At 30.3% G+C, this 27,356-nt stretch overlaps 1 pseudogene; it reads left to right on the forward strand.

Moving 5' to 3' along the window:
- Window positions 1-621: 621 nt before the first annotated feature.
- On the forward strand, window positions 622-22,609 carry LOC142317670 (trypsin-like; annotated as a pseudogene).
- Window positions 22,610-27,356: the final 4,747 nt, after the last annotated feature.

The following is a 27,356-nucleotide window of genomic DNA, read 5'->3' on the forward strand; positions in this document are numbered from 1 at the left end:
TATTACTTGTATAATACAAAAATAAATTATAAACTACAATAAAAATAAAACTGAAAGGAAAAAATAATTTGGAAAATTAGACAGAACTACACTTTACAGAGATCATGGCGATGATGAAGACCTATTCACGACATAATTGAACGACCGTAGCAAATACGATTTCCAATTTTTATGAAATTTTGTAAAATGTTGATTTACATTACGCGTAGGCAATAAATATCGTTTTTTAATCAAATTTCCCGTTTCTAAATGAAAGACAGTACACCTCTAGAGACCTTGTAATTTGAAAAATAATAGTTCAACAAGCGATGTGATCAAATATTGCGGTTCATCTCTACACCAAAAAATAATTATTTTTATATTTAATTCGATTTGTTTTACATAAAAATGATTCGTTAAAGTTATAATAATACTCATACGTTTATAACAGAAAAATCTAAATTTTAAAGACTGAATATAAACTTTAGTCCATAAAAAGTTTAACTACTGACTTTCTTAGACAGTGAAGAAGAGGAATGGAGAAAGATCGCTATCGCTGTTGACAGCTGATCACGTGATCTCCCCTCCACTCACGACACCATCTTGGATAGTGCAGATACTTTCTTTTCTGTTTAGCCTCCGGAACCACCGTAAGATATTACTTTAGAAGATGATACGTATGAATGTAAATGAAATGTAGTCTTGTAACCCAACCCAGGGGTTTTTTTGATTTATTCGCTAGGGTTCAAGAGCATAGATATAACGTCAGGATCTCCCAAAATGTACGAAAAATAATGAATCTCTATTGCGTTAAGAATGAAAAAATATTTATTATCGTTTACTATAACAGCACTTTAGATTTTCTTTTAAATACAGAACTTTCTAATCGCTACTTTTACTTCCTTGTAATGGAAGTATTTGATCGCGAAAAATTTCGATTTTCAGATTTCAACGAAAATATCCATTTTGACCATCCCTGAATCCATTTTGACTAGTTTCGACGTAACGTCTGTACGTACGTACGTATTTATAACTCAAAAAAAAATTAGCCGTAAGATGTTGAAATTCTGGATTTAGGACTCTTGTAACATCTAGTTGAGCACCTACCTCCCCTTTTGATTGCAATCAACTGGACCAAAAGTGTCCAAAAAAGCCCAAAATACAAAACATTATCATAAGTGGTTTTTATTTTCATTGGTTCCAGAATTATAGCCAAATAAAAATTGTAATTAATGAAATAGTTGGATCGTACAAGGGGAAGGCACATCGGTTCGAATCCAACTTCATCTCTTTTTTTTAACGTTTTTAAATATACTGATTTAATAATTATTAACTCTGATTGCAAAGATATTTTTACAATAAACAATAATATTCAATAAGTTATTAATGAAATAAAATTTTATGTACTTTTCATTTAAAAAAAAAAATGAGTATATTTAATTTAATAGGTGTACAAGTAAGTATGTGATGCCCACATCATATTTTTTTTAAAACATATCCCTTTAAATATTAATGCTCTTCAGAAGCCGTCCCCTGTTCAAGTAGAATCGAGAATGAATGTGACAAATACAGTAGAAATTACATGCACCAAAAGTACCCAGACATGGGTGTTTTAAATATTTAAACAAATTTGAAATTTAAATATTTTAAGTTTAATTTACTTTAATTTCACCTATATTCAACATTTACACACTGGAAATTCCTTTTATCGGAGCCATTTTTGAGATGGATCTTCCAAAATATTTCCCTGACAGTTTCCCAATAAGGGGTGTACTTTATTTAAAAATTGTCAGTAGACGCATATAAAAGAAAATAAAATAAAAAATGTAGGAATTTTCATCTTTTTTTTATTCAGGCTTACTAATCAGAATAGAAAAAAAAAACTTGATACTGGAATACTGCCATTTTTTTCCTTTCTGTTCTCTCCGGGTTGCCTTACAACAGACTAGGATTCTGTTATATATCAATCGTATCATATGGTCTTCTTCTTTGTTGGGTAGATAGTTTTGTAAGATCCTTTTTTCTGTTTTAGCCTCCGAAACCACCGTAAGGTATTACTTAGGATGAGGGTGATGGTGTGTAAAATAGATATAATAATAACCTACTCATTGTCATATGTCACTTAGAAGAAAGAATATAAGAATAGACTCAATTCTTAGAATAGAGAATATAAGGAAAGACTACTTCTTATACATACGCACTTAACTAATTTTAAATCAATTAGTAGAATATCTAGATAATGGAAAACAGTTACTGAAAAATGTGACTGTTAAAAATCTGATTTCAAACCTACGTCTCGTTCATCCCCCAACAATTTGCATAAATTTAATATTATATGAAGGGTAACAACGTACTAATAAACCTTATAAAATCAAGTCATTAAGTTATCACATCAACCAGTTGTCATATGTGCAATTCAAATCATCCTGCATATAAATATGAAACATTTCTAAGACTAAATATCAGTTATCACAAAGAATTTCTGATAAATAATTGTTGTTTTAACTGTTTACGTCCCAGCTATCTTATTAAAAATTATCCCAGTAAATATGTGTGTAAAATTTTTCGAGAAAACATTCATTATACAACTGATTCGAAAATTATCACTAACGCACATTGTGCTCTCAAATTTCAAATAAAAATATCCTTTTGATGACCGCTTTATGTAACTGCAAAGGATAAATTGTGGAATATAACTTGTAGAATACTCCGGTAGTCAAGCAAATTTTTCTACATCTGAATTTGCGCCCAACTTGGGATCAATAATTCGTCTTGCCAGTCGAAATATATCCTAAATCTTAAATTAAACAATGGTTATGAAAACTACAGCTTGGAAATACAGTGTACAGTATTACAAAATCTAACTGACAATTTACCAACCGAATCCTTTGATATAACTCGCCTTAATTAACCTAAAGATTTTTCTTACCTGATCCAATTTTCAATATTCCTTCTGAAACTGATATTGTACTCGGTGCGCAATTTTATCTGCCTTTGAGAACTGCGAAATAATTTATTTTGTTTTATAAGATTAAATTAATCAAGAAACAAGATTTGGGCTATATTTTTGCTGGAAACCTGCCCGTTCATAAAGTTAAATAAGCCAATTAAAGCATTCTTTCCTCGAAAGCACAACTTCAATTAAGGTCTTTCTGTTTCTCCCCTCAATGGTTTTTTTAAGATTACGTAATTATCATTTATTAAGATATTTAAAAATTTTACCATTTGCAGAGAAATTATAAAGATAATCTCTTTTATTTTTTGCCTCCAGGAATTAGCGTTCAGGTATTACTTCAGAGGATGATATATACGAGTGTAAATGAAGTGTAGTTTTGTACGGTCCCAGTTCGACCATTCATGAGATGTGTGGTTAACTGAAACCCAACCACCAGAGAACACCGGTATCCACGAACCAGTATTCAAATCCGTATAAAAGTAATTGCCTTTACTAGGATTTGAACGCTGGAACCAAATCAGCTGATTTGGGAAGACGCGTTTACCACTAGAGCAACCCGGTGGGTTTATAAAGATTATCTAACCAAACTTAACCTACGCTAGCTAGTCAAGATTAGCGAGGGTAAATTAAGTTTGGTTATAGTTATAAATTTCTTATATGATAAATATCCAATTTTGAAATGTCAATAAGAAATGAAATAAAATAGTGTCGAAAACCATTCTTAAAAAAATCCGTGTGGAGGATAAACAGAAAAGACCCTTAAATTGTTTACCCGTCATTGAAAAACTTTGCGAAGTTGAACTTTATTTGCCTAAAGAACTTTCATATGAAAATCACATTTGTGTTCTTAAAAAACACGTTTTGAAATTAACATAGAAGATTCGTTATCATTCCCTTACATAAACCAAAAATGAAATTTTGTTAGTCTCTAAACAATAGAAGTAGATTTTTAATTATGGAAAGCACGCGTAACCGTAATACATCTCTCAAAAAGTTACACTGATTTCATCTATGAATATTTAAGGTTAGATTATGTCAGCAGGATATTTTCTCAATAATTTTTAGACTTATGTTCTTACTATTGATAAAAAGATGTGTACGCAAATTCTGATCACGCCTAAGTATGGCAACTTACAAAGAATTCTGTGGCAGGAACAAAAATTAACACATTATGCACTAAGTTTACTTAATTTATAGTATGCTAGTCTAGTGCCTTCTCCTTGGGTACCAGATGCCTTATTCAAATTGCTAAAGATTGCAAAGATCAATTTACTGTTGTTTGTCCAACTATATTAAATGATTTTTATGTTTATGGTCTGGATATAGACAATTTGGATGTATTAAAAATGTTAGACTGACAAACTTATTTGCTGAACCAGTGTAGGTTTTCATTACATAAATGGTTTTCTAATGATTCAAATATATATAATTCCATTAGTCAATAATTCTTAAGATTTTATTAAACAAAAATGAAAATGTACAAACATTAGGAATCTTATAGAAAAATCATTCAGACAAATGAATATTCAAATTTATTAAATAAAAAAATAATGTACTGACTAATAGAAATGTCCTGCCCATCACTGCCGGAATTTGACCCAATAGGCTTGATTGGATTGGTTGTATTTTTATGTAAACATTTTGTGCAATGACTGTGGCTAACTGAATTTCAATGGGATGATATATTAGCTGATTACTTAAATAAAGAAAAATAATTCACGAATTCTCAGATGCATCACTGAAAGGTTATGCGAGTTGTATATGTCAGAGTCATTTATTCTAACTGAAAGGTTTCACCAGTCACACAGATTTCACAAGACTTATGTGTATGTTTATGACTCAGTTGACTAACCAAGTACTTTAAATACTCTCATCAATGAAATTCATTTGTAGTCATATTCATTCATTTGTATTAAGTGGCATAGTGTGTTAAATTTCATCTTTGCCTTGTTATAGGACAAAATATTCTTTGCTTTGAAGAATTATATACCATACTAATGCAAATTGAAGTTTGTTTAAATTAACACCCATTGTATGTTATTCAACTTACAACAGAGAGAGAAGGATTACTCTCTCTGGTTATTTATATAAAGTAAAAAAATTCCTTCAATTAGTGCACTGTTGCATATCCTGAAGGGGAGGTCTGTTGATAATATGTCTGCATCTTGGGCTGAATAGGAAGTACAGGATCTGGTTGTAAGGGGGTTTTTCTTCTTCTAACCAATTATCAATGAATGAACATGATCTAGTCCGTCTCAGGTGGTATTATATAAACACTGAGATATGTATATTGTGGCTTGATATCTTTGTGTTTTGTTAATTTTTCAAATAGTCTGCATTTTGTTTGTCTTGAAAGCAATTTAAGACAAACATACACCTTCTTTTCTGAAAATGTTAGCAATTTTGTATGACATGATTGATGGAATTTTGTAAGTTGCTCTTGCACATTTTTGTCTTAGATGTGCATGTGTGTGTGTAATTTAAAAACATTTGTGTATTACATACCATGTTGTCTAAAAGTGCATGTGCTAGTAAAATTAGCTTTGAAAAGTCTTTAGAAGAATACGTTTCATTAGAAGAATGAAGAATAAAGTTGAAATCAAGTTGATAACGGATTTCAATAATCTTTGTGTACCATATTTTATACTTTTCATTGAAATAAATCAGCGTAGATTAAACAGAATTAAAAATTATAGTATTTTTCTAATGATAATATTGATATTTTAGGTTCACTTTTTATGAGGGAGGATTTTGAAGACATCAGAAATAAAAAAAAATTAAAAATATGAGATTATTTAAAATTTTATAATTTTTGGCATACAAAGCCTGTCGTGATAGACAACTTACTTGCTAAAATTGTAAATACTTATGAACAAGAACCTAAATATGGCATACTAAGAAAAATTGAAAGTTAAGTAATTTCCAATCCAGTTGTATTTTTCATTGATTTAAATACAATTATTCCTTATCAACATACCAAACCCTTCAAAGTGTAGACTACCTTTATCCCTCTAATTAATAATTTTATAATGTTCATTATTGTAGGAACTGTTTATTTTGTGAACATTGCACAACCATTAAACAAATCCAAGTGCCTGTTGCACTTCATTTACTGTAAATACTTGTCAATACTGAATGTTAATACTGTAAATATTAGTCAATTTGAGACTAAGATATAGTGTAATGCAGCCAGTTGCTGTACCACTTTGTCAAGAGAATCCGCTGTGCATGCTGTACTTATATTACTTCTAAAAGGTTAGAGTGATTTCAGTTATATCATTTTTAAATGTAATATAATAATGTTAAACAAATGAATTGTTAAATATTTTATTTTAATGTACCATCAACTAAATGGATGTTTCCCTAAAATAAGCTACTAAATAAAAATTTATTTTTGCAGAATAACACAGAAAGACAGTGTTTTGGTTGCAATGATGACTTAAATGATGGTGATGGTACTACTTTGTGTCCATTTTGTTGTGAGTATAATGTAATAAATTCACTTCATTTTATTTGAATGTTGCTTCAGAAACTTCATTGTTTATTCATTCATCTTGTACGCTTTTGATTGCTTTATTGCATTATTAAAACACAATTTAAGATTATTTAACTGTATAATAAAGCTTTTATTTCACTTTTTTTTAAATAAAAACTATATTCTACAAGTTAAAATGTTTTGTCTTAATCATGCAATTCATGGTTGAATGTAGTTCAGCATAAAAGTTTAGAGTTTTAAACAAATTGAATGATTCACTCTAAAATACTCTACAAATCTTCATCTTCAGAAACTAGACCTACAAGTAAGAGCAATTAAGTATCTAAGATGCAACTAAAATGCATCAGGAGATAAAACAAAAAAATTTCTAAATCTAGTTATTTTTATGGAATCATATGAAGAGAATAACATGAGAAAAGATACTCTAATTAGAAATCTCAAAATTGTTTATGTTTGACCAATTGAAGTAAGTGCATTATGAAGCACTACAAAGGAAGATTCATGAATGCAATCTGCTAAAATAAAGTACCTGCACTTAGTATCAAGCTACACAAGAAGTATGGTAATGAATGAGAAAATCAAGGAAGAGTCAATAGGGACTGTTTATGAAGACTCTAGGTTTCTACTTTATGAAACAGAAAGTTTGGAATGTCTATTGAGAATACTAAGAAATGAATACCTTTCGTGTAATTACAAGCTACTGTAATAAGAGATTTTTGGTGGCTGAGGAAGGATTGGATGATAGAATAGGCTAATGGGCCTAATCTTTGAAGAAAAAGATAAATAGAAAGGGTGTGTATATTTAAGCTAGTGAATTGAAAATTGTTGATTGAGAGCTTTCTTTTCTCTTTGTAAGCTGCCCATTTTTCTAAGGGACTGTGGAGAGGCTAGGCGAATCCTTCTTGAACGCCTTGAGATTTCTTCTTGGTAGAATGGTTTGTCTTTTACTTCAGTTCCACCAAAAGTAAATCATACTTCCTCACCACTCATATATTATCCTTCCTCACCATTCATTTCTCTTCCTTATCTTTCATACCTTCTTTGCCGCTTTCAGATCTGTCGGGCTTAGGTCTGACTCTGCTAGGTCACTGAAGGTGACTACTCTAAAAGTCTTATTTCTATTCATCCAGAAAATATATCTAGAATAAACAAGAGATTATATACTTACTTATAACTTTTGCATTTCTTCATAAATTTAATACTTTTTACATCAAACTAAGAGTTTATTTCATTCTGGAAACTAGATTTGAATGCTATGAATGAAAACAACTCTAATGTTATTGAAATGATAATGAAAATGAATCCAGTAAAATTTCACCTAGTAGAGGAGATTTGACATTCTTGTATATTTATTTTTTTGGTGGCATAAACTTCTATTTCCCAAAAACAAGTGAAAAAAATATATTATGCATTACATCACAGAAGGTTGGGGGTATTTAAAAATAATTATGACTATAATTATTGTTACATAAAAAAAAAAAATAGATAATTTATTTCTTTTATTTGTTAATGTTCTATCTTTATCTTTGCTCTCTCCTTTTTTTGCTGACAACCATATTTATGAGTGATAATTAATCAAACTATAAGTGTATAAGCTCACATTTTTCTTCTAGTTTCTGTTGAAGCACATTGTAACGTAACCTAATATTAACCACCATACTAACAATAAATTAATTCTTATACCTGATAATAAAATATTTATCATTTATAAGTGTTTAGTTTTTTGTAGCTCACATTCTCAAAATGTGTTTGATCTAGCTCACATTCTCAAAATGGCTATCCAAGTCCTATAGCATTTTAATTATTGTGACTTCCTCTGTTAATAGTCATCAGCAAACCTTACACATCTTATTTTTCTTTCAGAAGTACATAAACTTCTTATTCCTTTCAATAACCCAACAATCTCTTCCAGATTAGTTCTATAAATGTTTAAAAAATATTTTAAAGTATGATTTTAGATCTTAAAATATTGAACACTATAAAAATCATTTTTTTCAGTAACCAACTTATTAGGTTTCTTAAAAATAATTATTGATATCTTCTGCTAAATTTAAATAGGTTCTTGAAAATGTGAGCATACTGCTGTAATTTTTTTGATGTGTTGAAAGCTTTTGATTATGTTCATCAAGTGTTATTGTTATATAAGTTAGAAATGACAATTTATAGTTTTCAACGAGAAAACTTTTGATTCAGTTTTGGTCACCATTCTTTTCTTGTAATATGTAAATAATTTGCAAACTGTTGAGAAGGAGAATCAGAAGTGATTCATTATGTAGACAATATTTTTTACTCATTACTTATTTACATCCACACTAATAAGTAAAATAAAGGAGAGATTAAATGTGGTTACCTTGTAATGCCTTGAAATTAAACATGATTAAAACTAATTTGTTTAAACTTTATATTTCTAGTTCAATACAAAATGTTGAAATTAGGTTTTATGGGAAATCAATTTTGAAGTTTAACAAATTTTCTCAAGAGTAGTTATGGATAGTAATTTAAGTTAAAAAAAGCCACACTCAAACACTTTTTAATTAATCAACCGAAATACTGTTTCATTATAGGAACTACATATCACGTAGCGAGTTCAAATGTGCTCTCTAAAATTTATATTGAGTACGTTATCCATATTTATGGCATTGCGTATTCTTTGATAACTCAGTTAATTTTGGTGAAATATTATTCTAAAATATATATATTAAACTGTCAACAAATTCTAAATATCAAAATTCAAATAACATTTTAACTTTGACTCAAATTTATAATTGCTGCTTAAATACATAACTTTCTTGATGAACAACACTGGACATTCATATAGTAAAATCAACAGTTTACTGTCTTATCCAAAACAAAATTTAACTTTATTTGAGAAAACCGTTATGAACTATTCAACAATCTTCCACCTGGTGTAAAACAGATTAATCCTGTGTTGAAGTTCACAAGGATGCTTCATTGTTTGTTTAATAAGAAACATTTCATTCAGACTGTATAAATTTTATTGTATTTTTATTGTCTTGCCTAGTTGTAATTTTCAATTTTTATTACGACTTTCAATATCTTATAAGTATCTAAACTTATAAGAAATAAACAAATAATGATTTTGCTTTTTGCAATAAATGTTTCAGATTGTGGTCAAAGTAATAAAATGACACGTATAATTGGTGGTTGGGTGACTGAAGTCAATGAACATCCATGGATGGTCGCTTTATCTTTAAATGGCCATATATTTTGTGGTGGTACATTAATAAATGATCTATATGTTTTAACTGCAGCCCATTGTTTCAAGTATGATAGAAATAATTATTTGGATAGTTGCATTGCAAATAATAGTAATTTTATAATATCAGTTTAATTTCTTTTTATTGGATTTTATTTAAAATATTTTTTTACTGTATTGAGCACATTTTTACTACTAATACCTTAATATAACATATCTTTATTTTATTTATGTAATGTATTATTATGTATTAATATTTTATTTAATAAAACATTTTTTATACTTTTTAATATTTGGGAAGTAATACATTTTCGAGACTGCTGCACAAAAGCTTATGTAAATTACTAATCAGAAGTTGGGTTTATGTAGTAATATCAGACTAACTTCCTGAAAAATGATGTTAACACCAACAATCAAGCCATGAAGTAAAATAAGCATGCCAAATACAATTAGTGACAAAATGATGTCAACCAATAAATTCAATAAAATTTTGTCAATATTTATGTAGTGTAGTTTAGGTAGGGCTGATCTAACAACCTACACTGTATTTGGAATCCAACAATACATATTTCACATACAATGACTGCTCAAAGGGCTTTTGTTGCAACACAATATTATATCATTTTATCTTTACAGATTATAACTTAAATTGGTTGTAAACCTTACTTCTTAAAACAACTTTTACTCAGCAGATTACACAAATTAGTGATCAAAGAACTGAAATTGCTTAAAAAATGAAATGCTCAATGATTTTATAAATATTATTCACACATATACAGCCATTCTTAAAAATAACAAGATCCCATGAGAGGCTTTCTAAGGAGTGAAGTGGTGATTTATTTTTATTTTGTTTGAGCGAAATATATTGTTGCATAATAGCAGATAGTCTATTAAATAAAGATATATTTTAATATAAATTTAAGTAAACATTTTACCTATTTTATAGTGTCTAGCAGAAACATATATTTTTATCAAATTTAAAAAAAATAATGTTAAAAAAGTTAACCTATTAATAACCTATTGGTTACTAATGCTTATCAATAAAGACACCATCACTGGTAGTATCCTTTTGGGTGTCATTTGTTACTGATAATTAAGTAAAATACTTTTTGGTTATATAAATTATTAACTAAGGAAGTATGTTTAAAAAAGTTAATATAATGAAATAATAATTCATATTAAGAATTATTATAAACTATCTATGGTCAACTTTTTATCAATTAAATTATTAGCTTTTAACCAGCTTTAAATTATCAATTTAATTATTACTTTTCAGGGATCTTTCACCAAAGCGAGTATTTGTGTTTATTTCAGAACACAATATTGCTATACCAGATGAATCAATGACACAAACAAGAAAAATAGCAAAAATTATTAAGCACCCAAGGTTTGGCGATCCTGTAAAGTTTAACAATGATATTGCTTTAGTTAAACTTAATGGCAGAGTTTCTTTCAGAAATCCTGTTAAACCAGCTTGTTTACCTTCAATAGGTATGATTTTATATAAATTAAGAACTTCATTAATACTTTAATAATTATCTCAATTCATTTTATTCATCCTTCATTGCTGTTTATTTGTTATTTATTGGAAAGAGATCTTAATCTCTGCTAGAGGTAACAAAAATTTCCTGTTAACTTTAAATAAGCTATCTCATTTTATAAAGTACCTGTAGCTTGTACAGAAAATTGCAACAACCTCTTACAATTTTCCTTGAAAAAGAAAAAAGTTTCTTAAGTAAGCTGCAACATATAATGGATATTGGGTTCTGTTTCATTCATTTGTTCCAGGAAGGTTCCAGAAATTTCTATTGACACGATAAGCAACCTGTTTTTTTAGGTTGTATACCAGTTGCATAGGTAAAAAGATACAGAAGAGCAGAGATACAATCATATTTTGTGACAACAAATATTTTTATATTAAACCTATAGATATTCTTCAATATTTTATAAGTTAGAAGTAGTAAGAGCTGTACCAGATGGTATAGTGATTGGTTAATATAGTTGTTTTACCTTACATCCAGAGTTGGGTGGAGGTATGGTAATGAGTGACAATTCAGTAAGGCACAATTTCAGAGTGTCCTAACCTGATTTTCACTAAATAGATATTAAATATGATATCAATTGCATTATATACCTGCTAACTGAAAAATATGTAGGTATTTGGCTAGTTGAAAAATCTGAAATGGAAGATGATTATTAAAACTATTATTTCTAAACTCAAAAACCAATGTTCAACTGTATAATAAAGAAGAATATCAAATAAAGCTTGAAATCAATGTTAATAAGTCAATAATTAATGTTCAATTGAAGTAACTAAAAGACTAATAAAACAGAACTCGCCAGAAGATCATTTTATAAATTACTAAATGTGAATACCTAGAGGTTTTAAACAACATAAAGGTTTTTAAACAACTCCAAAGCAGAGACTGAAAATACACTAAAATTTAAAAACTAACATTTATTTAACTAGATTACTACTTTTTACATCCCATTTTAACTCTTTGAAGTCTGTGAAAAATTAAGGATTAGTAAATTGTTAATAGGTGATAATTTTAGTTTGGCACCACTTAAAAAATTTTAAATCTAATAAAATTTGAATTCTTTTTTAACATTTTGTTTTTGAAGCAAGTTTTGCTTTTTATTTTATAAAAAAAATAGTTCAGTAGTGAACAAACCAAAAGAAACACCCTAATAATAAAATAAATAATTGTGATTTGAGAGAATATAAATAAAACCACAAAATTAAAAAAAAATTACATTTTCATGAATAGAGTTATTGGATTTTTTCCTAAACCAGTCATTTTCACTAATTTCATTATCACATTTTTAAAACAAACATGAACATTCTTTTTTTTTTTGTATTTCTGATGTTTCTTTAGCTAACATCTCTCTCTTTATCAGAAATCTTGTTTTCTACTGCTTCCTCTTATTTCAGAATAAATATTTTATTTACTCTTTCATAGATATGCTAATGTCAATGTACCATGTGACATAACCACATTTTCCAAAACCAAAAAATGTCAACTTTTGTGAAGAGTTGTGAACGTTCACAATCTTAATAAGTTTTTACCAAATGATAACATTCAAGCAATAAAATGGCAAAAATTGTTCTCTAAAATCTCTAGAGAGTGGTAGGATAATATCTCTAGCCAAAATTATAATAGCTAAGAAATCTACCTAGTCTAGTCTTTATTAACTCTTGTCAGGCTTTGAAGGGATCATTTAAAAACAAGGAAAATAGTTTTCCTTGCTTCTTCCTATTATATCTGATCTTCCCCCTATCTTGTTCATATTATAAAAGAGAAGATATCATATAAACATAATTTTCACTTAACTAACCACAAAAGTTTTATTAAAACTAATAAACTGTTGTTATATTATGAAACACTAACAACACGTTTGTTTTGAGAGAAATATATAAGAAATTTTAATTTTGTATGCATAAATTTTACTGAATATTAATTTTATGCTAATTAAGAAGCATCCGATTTTCATAATTGAAGGGTTTTGGAGATCCAGAATTCATTGTCCACAACAATTCTATTAAATGAAGGTAATTTCAATTATAAATAATTTGAAGCTTCATGGTGGCAAGGATGTTCAAAGTCCCCTCCTATTTGTTGAAAAAATCCTGTATGCGTGTAAAAATTATGTACAGCACTCTGAATTGATTCCACTGAGATTTCAGCAGCTTCAATTAGAATTTTTCATCTTAGTTCTTCCAGATTAGTTTTATAAACTTTATCTTTTAAATATCTCCATTCAATTGTATTCCATAGAATACCAGCCCAAACATTAATCTTTTCAGGATGTGTGCTTCTTGTATGAGTGTGCATTCTCATCATTCCAATAACAGCCATTATATATCTACTGACATTTTCATTCAGAATAAAAGTAGCCTCGTCTGAAAAGATAATTATTTGTTATGAAGTTTGGGTTCTTGATAAATCTGTTCATCATAATTCCCCAAAATTCAACACACTGATCAAAATCATCCTCCAATAACTCCTGATACAGCTGAATTTTATAAGGCTTTATATGGTTTTCACTCAAGACTTCATGGATGGAGGATTTGTTTATATTAGATTATTAATAAAATTGAGGGTGAGAATTCTCTGTTACTTTTAACATGACATCCAGTTGTACGTATTCACGTAAAGTGGATTAAGATCTGCCAGGTTTGCAACGATTTTTTATAATTCCACATTACTCAAATCTTCATACTTTTTGTAAAAAGTTGATTTTGCAAGTGGAACATGAGCAGGAAGGAAAAGTGTCATTAAGTAAATTTCTGACTTGATCACTTGATCGCCATACCTACACATCATTAGAAGAGTTATCCTTCATATTCACTGAGTTCCATTACCTTAATGAAACTAAAGTAAAATACAAAGAAATTTGCCACTCACCTGTTCAAAAAGAAAGAAAATTGTAAAATTAATTTGCACAATAATGAAGCTGTTGCCAACCATACAAAGTAAAATTCTTGACTTTAATCTTAGAAAAAATATTTAATAAAACAACTTCAATTTTTATTTCTGAAATAAATATTTTTTAATTAAAATTATGATGCATTCTTTCATTAATTTTACATAAATCACCTATCTTCTCTAATTTCAAATAAATTAACAGATACAATGAATCAGCTGTTTCTAATTTTCTTATATCATAATGATAAATTTTGAATAATTAAGTATTGAGAAGAGATTATGGATTTACAGTTTGCAGAATCATTTCCAGCATGAAATTACAATGTTATGAGGGTCACTCAATAATTAAACGAATAAATAGCTATACAGCAAAAATAGTTTATTAAATAAATACAATTTTTTTGTCTACTTTTCCACATAATCTCCACCAACTTATCTGCATTGGTCCCATCCTTTTTCCCCCTCAATGAAGAATTCTTTGCCTTGATCTCAAAGCCAGGTTTGTACTTTTTTCTTTTCCTCTTCTTTGTCGTTGAACTAGATGCCATGCAAAGCTTCTTTTATTGACCAAACAGATAAAAATCTGAAGGGGCAAGGTCAAGGCTGTAAGGCGAATGAGGTAGGAGCTCCCAACCCACTTTGCCAATAGTTTCCAACATAAGTTGTGCCGTATGAGATCAAGCATTTTCTTGAAGAAGAAGCATGCATTTCTTCTGCCATCCCAGACATTTCCTCCACAATGCGGCTTTGACTTTGTTCTCAATCATGGCTGAGCAGTATAGGCTGCTGGATCCTCAGTGTGTTGTTCTCGGTAAAATCACAGAAAATCAAACCATCAGCACTTCAAAAGATGGTTAACACGACCTTACCAGCCGATGTTTGCGTTTGAATTTCTTATGGACAGGCGATTCAAGCTGTTTCCACTGCATGCTTTGACGCTTGGACCCCGGGTCAAAATGGTATGTCCTAGTTTCATCACAGGTTAAAATGCTGTCCAAAAACATCACCATCATTACTGAAATGATTTTTGAGTTCGGTGCAAATGTGAAATCTCTTGGCCTTGTGATGAACAGTAAGCTCTCTAGAAACCCACCTTGCATAATTCTTATGGTAATTCAGTTTGTTTTGGATGGTGGAATGAGTTCTGCCAACACTTACTTAACATTTTTCAACTGTAAGTCATCGGTCTTCTTGTATAAGTGAATCAATACGAGAATTGTATTGATTCACTCTGATAACTTTGTTATTTTTTATTGATAACACCGAGGTCGACACTGTTACCAGATGCCCGGAGTGGTGCTCATTGGTCATGCTTTTAAACTTTTCCACCCACATGTAGAAACTCACACAGTTCATGCAACTACTGCTGTATTGATTGTTCATCTGAGAGAATATTTCTGACGGTTGGACACTTTTCAAAAGTTAAAATCAGATCACACAATGCTGTTCTTCAAAAGTACTTTCTTCAAGCAGATACGCCATCATGACTAAGACTTTAAAGGTTATGTTTACGTAAATATTAATCGAACAGCTGACAAACAAAATTTGCAAGGTTGCCAACTAACAATTCAAAAGTTTCAATTGTCTGCATTAAGAATTTCCTTCACTAAAAATGTTTATCTGTTTAATTATTGAATGACCCTCGTACATGATGTGTAATTATCCCCCATTCTACTGAAACTGTTTATCTTGAATGGAGGTTGGGAACGGCCATTTTATGCTGATTTGGACACTTATTGACCATTAAGTCAATATCTAACACACGGATGAAGCTATGGATGCAGGGTTTTCATTTGATTTTTCCATTCAAATCTACATTGAAATCATTTGTAGTATGACCATCATGCCATTTAAAAAATAAAGTTGAATTCAATATGGTGTATCCAAGATGGTCAACAGTAATTTCAAACACAACTCAGAGTAGTGTCTTTGATACGGTAATCAACTACATTTATTCTGGTAATGTAGTCACAATCAGTTTTTATAATTAAGCCGTTTCCAAATTTTCTGGACACTATGTATAAATCACAAATTGAGAAAGCTATGGCGCCAGAGGCTCTGCCTATTAAAGAGACCTACATCTTCAGAACATTACGTTTTTTAGGTTTTACTGGAGGTATAACTCAATTTAAAAATTCAAATAATGCAATATTTAAGATTTTTTGAATTGAAGGGTCTAGTGGTTACAGATCCTTGGGGAGCAAGTGTTTGAACTTTTTGTCATATTATTTTTCTTTTGGTGATAGAACACATTTTGTGAAAAAAATTATAAAAATATTATATAATTAAAAATTGTAATAATAAAATTATTGCTACAGTTGAATTTTTTATAACTAAAGAGCTAGGGAGCTAGACCCTAGCTCTCTAATCAAGAGGAGTGGAAGCTCTTGAACAACACTGTTTAGTAAACATTAACATCAAAATTATAAAAATATTATTTACATAACATGCTACTCATATTTTTATTTAAAAAATATTATATATTTTATCATAATACTGTGAGGAGATACCAAAGGGGATGAAATAATAAAGGTAAACAGAAATTTTTTTATTTTGTTTGTGGGCGAAAAACGCCTGGGCGTTATCATCGCCCGGAATTTTATTAATAAAAGGGTAAAATAACTCAAAAATAATGAAGTTTATAAGGTGTAAATGTAATATTAATCATATAATAAAAATTTAGTAAAACAAGCCAAGAAGGCAAAATAAAACTCAAAACTAATACCGCACACGAAGTTGATAAAATAAAAAAGTTAAAATAATCGAATAAAGAAACTATATAAAACTTACCTAATTCCGATGGGTTGTGCAAAAGTCCCCTCCTCGGATAGTAAAATTAAATACATAGAACCAAAAAACCAAAATTGAAAGTAAAGGTTAAAATTATTAACAAACTCTTCTAAAAGAAAAACATATATGATAATATTAAACTTTTTGCAGTAACCTGGTACTATGCAAAAAGAGAAACATCCGGTCCAAAATTTTGCTATTATTGCACAAGATATCACGGATGTTTCTAGGAAGATTAAACTGACGACGCAAAGCCGCATAACATATGCAGTCCACGAGAATGTGGTGCATAGTCACGCAGCAGTTGCATCATGTGCATAGGGGTGGGGCTTCTCCTGACATTAGGTATTCGTGTGTAAACAGAAATGACATAAATATTATTCAAGTTACGTAACTAAAGAAAGGAATAAGCTTTAAAAAGTGAAGCAATTTCTCATATCGATTCAAAAGTTCATGACATTATCTAGAACAAAGAAATAACTTTGTATCTTTATGTAATAATATGGATAAAATGTTAGAATATCTGTTAAGAAACAGGACGAATAAAAAAAATCTTGTTTATAACTTTTCCTAAGATAAACAGGTCACTGTTAGTGATTAATTAGCAGCGCAAAACATGTTTTTTTAAACAGATTTTAGAAAAAAATAGTCTAAATTAATGGAAAAGTTCTTCTTGATGATTTTTTTTATGTTTATTATGCAGCTCCTTTATGATTAAAGGTTTATGAAGCATAAAGGCTTTATGAAGGATATTAAAGTAGATATATTGGACAATATATCCACTTATTAGGTATACATTCTAGTATAGTGTGGATATACATACAGTAAATCCATACCTTATATTACATTACGTAAAACATCAGGTTTTCACCACAGAAATTTATAAGTGTAACAATTCAGAAATAAAGAATTATTTTAATACTTTTCATTGTTTTTTTTTATTACAATTAGGTGAAATGTTTATTGAAAGAGAAGCTAGAGTTGTTGGTTGGGGTACCATGAAAGAAGGAGGCCTAGCTGCTTCAGAATTAATGGAAACAAAAATAATTGTATTCAGCAAATGAGGATTGCAGTAATTTACCTAATTTTCCAACAAAGAGTCTGACATCAAATATGATGTGTGCTGGTCTAAAAGATGGTGGTCATGATTCTTGTCAAGTTAGTAGTAATATTGCTATGCATATAATATAAATAATAAAAAGAGTACTTACATTGTGCATTAATATACATTTGTTTTAAACTTTCATTCTTTTTCTTTTATTATAATAATTTCAATCAATTCCAAATTATTATTTTTGAACAGAGAGAAGTCATTTTAGGCTATGTAATAATTAATATTTTTCATACACTACAAAATGTCCACTCTACATTCCTATGCACAAGTTTCAACTTATATGGTGAACTAAATCACCAATAAACAAAAACTAAAGAATATTTCAATTTGTTTACGAACAATATTTTTTTTTTTTTTTTTAGTGTTTATCATGTTGTTTTGAATGTACTTGCTTCAATAATTTTCTATTTGGATTTTTTTAATTTAACTTTTGTTAAGATAAAACACCAGACACTGTAAAATTATAAATTTTTACTCTGCTGTTCAATTGATCTCATGGTATAGAGATAACCATGGACATACTGCTATCTCGTATTCAAAAATAAAAAACACATATAAAAATTAGCAAGAAACAAATAAATTGACAACATGAAGCAGGGTAGGATTGAGATTATAAGATAATAAATCTGCAATATGGCCTAAATAAAAATTCTATTACATCAATAATAATCTTACAGGTTTACATGGGTGTTAACTGCTGTAACAACGTACAGATTTCCTGATGCTAAAATAAATATATGTTTTTTGGAATAATCTGTAAGTTAATGATAATAGAGTGTATTCTTTTTTTATCTTTTACAACCACATAGGATCACTTTAGTCAGTCCATTATCAAAGTCTCTTCGAGGACTTGCAGTCCTCCCAATACTTCTTCATACATTCCTATCTCCGTGCCCTTTCTGGTGTTGAAAATGTTCGTGTTGTTAGTTTCTTTCTTGTGAATGTGAATCAAATGCTTTTTCCTTTAATTTTATCTTGACTGTGGAGTCTTCTGGTGTAAGGCAAATTTTCTTCACATCCTCACTTATTTCTCTGATCCATCTGCATCCTGTCTTGGTGTTTTCCAAGTTGAGGTTGTACTGTACCAGCTGTTTCAGAAGTCCTGAATCTAGCATCCTCATTCTCATGATGGTCTAAAGAATCCTAGTCTTCTCTTATGCATGGTATCGAAGATGGGTTTTTATTCTTTGCACACAATTTTGTTTGGCACAATCCACTGCTGCCTGTCTTTCTGGTACTTTTCGTTGAAGCAGGTTCTTCCAATTCTTCTTTTGATTTTCTGGAGCTGTCAGTCTTTGATTGTTCGTTCAAGTAGAAGAGTATTTCTGCTGCATGTGCGGCTTCCAGTTTAATAACTGTGTTGATTTTTGTGTTTATGGATAGACATTTTTTACTGTAGGTGTACCAGGTTAATTTTTGTGCTTTAGCTAGTTTGTTTGTTCTCGTTTGGATTGAGGTTTTTTCGTTTAAGTTGTTTGTTATTATTTCACTGAGGTATTTAGAAAATGGGTTAATATTTTACTTCATTAGAGTTTGTGTTTACTTCTTTAAATTGTGTTTGTTTTTGAGGCATAATTTCTATCTTTTTGAATGATATTTTAAGACCAATTTTATTTACAATTTTTTTTTTGTTGAAGTTTTAGTATCTTGTGATGTTTTAACTTTGTCAATGTCATTTGCGAAACCAAGGCAGTTTGTTTTGATTTTTTGGTATATTTTTATTTTTTGGGGGCATTTTGTGAGCCATTCCCTCATTACCATCTCCAGAGTGCAGTTAAATAGTAGCGATGAGAGTCTATTTTGATCTCAAATGGTTCCAAGAGTTCACTTTTGACTTAGTGTTTATGAGGGTCAATTTTATCATTTTGTTAATTTGGGATTCAGTCCAAGGGGTGTTAGAATTTTTAGTAGGGATTCTCTGCGAATGCAATTGTATGCTTTCTTCTAGTCTACAAACATTATCACTATATCTTTGCGTCTTTTCTGTTGTAATCCATTATTAGCTTGAGACTAGTGATTTGGTCTAGGCAGATCCTCCGTGGTCTCAAACCTCCTTGATATTCTAGTTGTTTCTCGAGTTGTAGACCGATCCTGTTGAGAATGATTCTTGAAAGAAAGTTTTATCCGCTTTTTTGTGTAGCAAGTGGATGAGGGCTGTCGTCCAGTGTGGTGGTTCTTCTTTGATCCAGATGTTGACAAGCTGTTGATTTGCTGGTCTTCCTGCGTGCTTCTAGATCACTACAAAGAACTGATCTTCTCCTGCCACTTTGTAATTCTTCATCTCACCCAATGGTTGGTTCTTTTACTGTGGGAGGGTTGATGTTTTCCAGTGATGTTGTAATTGGGATGCTGGTGTCAAAGTTTAGGAGTTCTGACAGTTCTTCGCAATTTAGGAGTTTGTTGAAATATTCATCTAGGATTTCCACAGTGCTTTATAGTCATATACCAGATTACCATTTTCATCCTTCATTGGTAAGATTGAAGGGGGTTTTTTTTTCGCAATTTTGGAATTGTTTTTTGAAGATTTTATGGTTTTTTGGAAGGTTTTCTTGGGGATTATGAATTGAATTCTTGTACAGATAATTTTAAGGCTGACCAAAATACCTTTCTAAACTGTAGGATGTCTTTCATCACTTTCTTCCTAGTTATACCTTTGAACAGTCTATATCCTTGATATTCCATGGCATCCTGGTTTGTGTTTCATATTTTCTGCAGTCCCATGATGAGAATTTTGTATTGGTCTACTAGGTCAATTATTATTTTTAGTTTATCAGTCTGCATGAGTTAATAGTTTACATTGTGTTTGGAAATGTTGGTGATTTGCTTCAGTTTGAATTTAGATTTTATATTGTTCTTATTGGAAATATAGGTAATCTGTTTGAGTTTGATTTTGGATTTGTATTGTTCTTGTTTGTGTGTGTTATGTTAGGACATTCCAATGCTTCCAACTGCATGTTATCTTTAAGCGGCAGCCCACTGTTTCTGAGTGCTCCCTTCTGTGAACTTTGGTGTTCATGGAGTATTCCTTAAAAGACCTTTCATGGTTGACTGTCAAGGGGTAACCTGTTGTAGGACTAGGTCCTGAGTTTCAACTCTAGATGCGATCTAGTGAGTGATATAGTAGGGTATGATTTGATAGACAGATGAAGATGTGAAATTTAGATTCAGTTCACCGGACAGATTTTTCCTATTTATTCCAGATATATCCAGGTGCACCTTGTGGAGGCTTGATCTAACTTTTGTCAAAGTTGCTATTTTGGAGAAAAGTCAAAAAGTCTGATCCTAAACATTATGCCCTGAGTATATTGAATAATTCATAAAAATATCAGAATTTCACGATCAGTAATGTCACCATAACTAATATACAAGATCAAATATTTAATACATTAACATTCTTTTGATAAGATCTGATTTTCTTTTTTATGATTTTTTATAGGGGGACAGTGGAGGCCCACTTCTAGTAATGGATGCAGAAGGAAGGCTTATTGTTGCTGGTAGATATAATTTTTTAATAAAAATAAACCTTTTAATAGAATTATTTTTTAAGTAACAATTATTATTTTAAGAATTATTTTTAGAATTTTATGGCTGGAGTAAAAGTGAAAATAAATAAGTAGATTAAAAAATTCCCTGAACAGGTACATTGCACATCTATAATGATAAAATTCCTTTCATTAAGAGGTCTTGAAATTGAAGCATGTAAATTATTACAGTATGAGTTACAATAACAAATGTTTTATGTTTAACCCGTGAGTTACAATCTGTTAACAGCTATGATACTAGATGAGATTTCAAAGAAAGGAAAATAAGTATAGTGATCACCAGATACAATTCATTAAAAATATTTGCAAGTTGTAATTTCTTAAATAATTTGAGACTAGTTTAATTATTGTTAAACCTTAAACCATAACTAAGATAAAATGTTGAAATAATCCAATACATTCACAGAACTTTGTCTTTGGTGTACATCTTTACTTCCGTTTAAATAAAAAAGTCACTTCTGGATTAGTTTATTAGTTTTGTTGTTGAAATTTTACAACAGCATAGCTTTTATTGGACATTCGTCAGATGATTAAGCAGCAAACGTCTGAGCTCAAGATTTTAATTTTTATGTAGAACTGCACTAAACTGAAATTGATAACATAGTCATTTAATAGACTACTCAGATTTATTTATATCTCTACCAAAATATTCAAGAATGCAAAAAATATTAATATTACAAATGGTTAATACCGATATGATCAAGAAGTGCATTGACAGTATAGTGGAGCAGGTTAAGTAAAGAAATAAAAGATGTAAACCTACGATTGCGGCCTATGAAAAAATGTAATTGGTCAAATGTATTATATAGTATCATTTTTTGTAAACAAAATTTGTACATCATATTCTCCTGCAGATATTTTTTTCATCTTGTAACCACCAATTTATTTGTTTAAGGAATTGTCTCATGGGGTATTGGTTGTGGGAGACCAAATCGTCCAGGAATATATACTAAAGTTAGCAATTATCTTCAATGGATCGTTAATGTGACACGTGATGCATGTTATTGTTTTTAACTAAATTATTTTCTTTGTTTAAATACTGATCAATGTTTAAATATTTTGTACTTATATAAATTAAGAATTTATTTTTATTTAGAAATTAGCATTGCTTTAATGATATTTTTCCTAATACTGTCACCTTATATCGTCTGTTGGTTCTGGAGTCTATTCCATAGAATAATTAATTTATTCATTAGTCTGTGAACTTCAAAAAAAACTCAAGAACCAAACTATAATTAAAGCTCCATGGGATGGTTGAAGCAACAGAAAGTGTTTGCACATCTCACTGTATACTATCCTTTTATGAGTGTTTCAAGAGTTTTACATCTTTTATTGACACCATGTATTTTATCTCCCATTGGAGGAAATTACCCATCAAAACAAAACAGTTATCTTTCAAATAAAACATTTTTTTTTGTCTTCAAACACTTTAATTATCTTAAATTATCTATTTTTATTATGATGTCATCTTGTGACTACATTATAGCCATCCACTGTATGACTGACCAATTTATTTAATTTAATAACATTAATAATGTTAACTTGCAAACTAAAGTATCTTCACAAAACATGACCAATTTAATACAGAAAAATGTGGAATACTATACTTGAGAGATGCATTATTTAAGAATGATTCACATTTAATTATGTTTTAAATACCTACTGAAATATTGTTCATGAAAAGTGTTACTTACTAAATGGAAGACTATGTTGTTGAAAACATGCAAAGCAATAAAAGTGTACAGCAAACTTTGAGTAAGGAAACAGAAGAGATTGCATATACCTCTTTCACTCCAGTCAAAAAGTAAATCACATTTATTAAGAAAAGTATCCTTTTTATTGGCTTATTAAATAAAATATACTGTGCAGAGGACTTTAATAAACAAGAAAATTATATTTCACAAGAGTCATGCATATGACTTCTTTGAAGATGATACCCAGATTTACAAAGGGTATCATCAAGCTTATCTTAAACTACAACTCCATGTTGTGCTTTTTGGATTAATCTACCACTTTACTCTTACCAATAAAGTAAATTTTTCATAATAATAACTCTTATTATTATTGTTATTGTTTATTATTATTGTTATGATTATCGTTTATCATTATCATTATTATTATTTTGCACTACTTGTCGCAGACCGCGATGTGGAGCACGCCCAACTGAGGCTCAGTCGAGCCATGCACAGAGTCGGTGCCTGGCTGGACGACCATGGATTGTCTCTAGCTCTCAGCAAAATGGAGATCGTAGTTCTCACGAAGAAGCGTATCTACACCCTTCTCTCCCTGCGGGTCGGGGTAGAGGTTGTTGAGACCAAGCCACAAAGTATCTGATGATTGACCAGAAACTCAGGTTTGTACAGCCGCCAACAAAGCTGCGAGAGCCGTAACTGCTCTCAGCCGGCTTATGGTGAATGTCGGCAGACCGAAGGCCAGCAGACGGCGATTGCTGATGTACACGGTGCATTCCATCTTGTTATATACGGGTCGGAAGTGTGGGCCCAGGCATTAAGAGTTGTGAGAAACTGGAAGCAGCACGCAGTCTTGCGAGTCGCATCTGCGTATCGGACAGTCTCCGAGCCTGCAGTACTTGTGGTCGCCGGCGTCATACCCATTGCTACTTTAGCAAGGGAGTGCCAGGTGATCTACAGGAGGCAATGGGCAGGCGAAGACCGGGTGACCATTACCAACGAGGAATGCACTTGCATGGTAAGAGACCTGGGATCACGAGACCAGAGAACGATGGACCACAAGGCTTATACCTCTGGTCAGACCGTGGACGGAGCGACGGCATGGAGAGGTGGAGTACTACATGACCCAATTTTTAACAAATCACGGGTACTTCCGCGCTTACTTCCATGTCATAGGGAAAGCGCCGTCCCCTGATTGCCTGTATTGCTCCGGTGTATGGGATGACACTGAGTTCAAATGTGCTCGGTGGGCAGCAGATCGAGGGACACTAGAGGCGGATCTCGGAGCACTGAGTCCCCACAACGTGGTTGTGATGATGCTCTGTGACCTGAGCAGCTGGGAAAGTGTAGCCCGATTCGTCGGCAACATTATCAGGGCCAAAAAGATTGACCTGGATATTCCTGAAATATAGGTAGCACCTAATCAGGCTAGTATAGGAGGACTCGACCGGAAGTAATGTGTTAAACGGTTCCGGGTCGAGTCCTGGTAGAAAGGGAGGTGGTTTTAGTCGGTAGTCTGTTGATAGTGATTGAATAATACCATCAGCGGGAGCCCGACACTCCGTGTGTAAATGCATTTCCACCTCCCTCCGCAAAAAAAATAAAAATATTATTATAATAACAATACCAATTTTCATAAAATGGTGAAAAAACAATTAAAATTCAAAGATCACATTTTGCGTTGATGTTACCATTATCTTAGGGTTATCTTAGGGTTAGGGATTATCTTAGGGTTATATGAAATGTATCATAATAAATTATTTCATACACACAAAATACTATTCCTTATAGCATAAGAAATATTATTTAAACTCAAAAATATTATAAAATAAATATAATTGTAAACTGAATTTGGGTAACTTCTCCTGCTTTACATTTATAGTATATATGAACATGCATGTATGTACACTGACCCAAACACATGGAACATGAATTAATCGACTCTCGGTTCCTACTTTAATACGAAGTATACAACTTTGTATATATTTCTTTATTATTTAAAAAATTACTTATTACCTTCACTTTCTAATATTAATAATATATTTTTAAAATTACTACAAAAATTCAAGAAAATTTTTTTCATTATCCTATAAAAGAGTCAAGAGTGAATAAAATTAACAGCCTAATTCTATACAGCAACAGCCACATTCTACAAAACAATTCCCCAGCACATCAACACAATACACACCAGAAATCTATGACTAACATCCCATTTATAGAATTGTAGTTTTGGAAAGGTCAAATTTTTTATGTGTATCTAAAAGAAATTCATAAAAAGAATATCTTTTAAATATCAACTAGTATGCTACGAACAATTTCTTGAACGGTTGAATCAAGTTGTGATGTGTTTGTGTTTTTCTATTATCATACATTTCAGTTTGTTTCTTTTTATTGCATATTTATTACTTTCTGGACTGATGTGTTGAACGACTAATGTGTACAGGCATAAATTATTTAATGTTACCAATGAAATAAATAAATAAGGAAAACTCTTAAACATTCCCAAAGTGTTGCATGGAAGAGTCCTACTCGATTATAAACTATTAAAGAAATCCCAATTGGGGCAAATATAAATTATAATCCTCCATTGACCTTTGTGACAGAATGGTAGCATATCTACCTCTTAGCTGGAAACTTTTGGATTCAAATCCCAGTCACGAATGGCATTTTTCATATGCTACGAAAGTCATTTAACACCAAGAAATTGTAATTGGGAATCGGCCAACTGTTACTGAAAAATACATAATATATAAATAAAGAAATCCAAGCATTAATAAATCACAAAATTTTAATCTCAAGAACATGATATCACAACTTTTATATAATGAAATAATTACAGATGTATGTAAAAGAATAACAAAAAACAAAAAAGGTAACAATAAACATATTTTGTTCAAATACCAAAATACTTAACTGTGATTATAAACTTGATAATAACTGTGATGGTATGTAGACAATGTAAAACAGAAGACAATGAATATTCTTTATAATGTAAAAAATGCCTTCACAGGACCACCTTCACTTATTTTTTTCATCACATTACATAAACATAATAAAGGGTGATTGAGGAACATACTGAAACAACAAACTTAGGATGGCAATAAACTTAGTGTACAAGTTTTAAGAGAGCATTACTGGAAGGGTAGAAAGTAGATCAGCCAAGGTGAAGCGTAAGAAAGAAAATTACTGATTACTTTTGAACTGAAAAAAAGATTAAAATTATCTTCAGTCAAAAATGAATTTTCTTTAAATACAAATTGCTTCTAAATATATCAGAACACTTGATGGTATGTTTAGTTTAACCAGGAATTCCTGTAATAAGCATTTATTTAACTTACAAATGTCATTCATATATGTTAACATGAATCAAGAAAATTCTACGAATGAAGATAACAGCTTTAAATATTATCAGTTAATATATTAAATGTTTATGAACCTAATTTTTTTCAGTGCAAAATTAGACAGAAATTTTCTATATCTTTCAATTGATAATATAATTTTTTTCTTTGTAAGTAGTGTTATCAAACTACTGCCCACTCAGAAAAAATATTAGAGTTTGAAGCTTTATATATAAAAAAAAAACACAAAACAAATGAGTGAATTTTAATAAAAACACATAGCATTTTAGCTATGTGTTTTATTTTGGTGTTTTGGTAGTATAATTTAAAATTTATTGCGAAATTTCTAAAATGTGTTATTAATGTCATAACAAAAGTGTCCAATTTAAATAAATGCCTTTAAAATTCTGAAAATGCTCTACATCTTAAAAAGGGATAGTTGGAGACAATAAAGATTAGTTATTATAATTATTATTAAAAAAATTAATGATGCAGAATGACATAAATGAAAGAAGATTATAAAAAATACCACCCAACAGAAAGGAATCGAGAAGTGAATCAAATCAGTCAACACACTGATTAAAGAAAAAAAAGCAGAAAATGCATCAGCCAATAACAAATTGGGGAGTATAAACTTAAAACAATATAACATAATTATGTATTTAAATTAATTAAGATTCAAGAAGCCAACTAATTAAACTTCTTAAGAAGAACTAATTAAAATATTACAAAACAAGAAGCAATTTTGAAATATTGAGTTATTATTTTAAGTAACAAACGTATTATTTGAGAGGCAGGACTAT

Source organism: Lycorma delicatula, chromosome 1, assembly GCF_047948215.1.
Source record: "Lycorma delicatula isolate Av1 chromosome 1, ASM4794821v1, whole genome shotgun sequence".
NCBI classification, from domain to species: domain Eukaryota; kingdom Metazoa; phylum Arthropoda; class Insecta; order Hemiptera; family Fulgoridae; genus Lycorma; species Lycorma delicatula.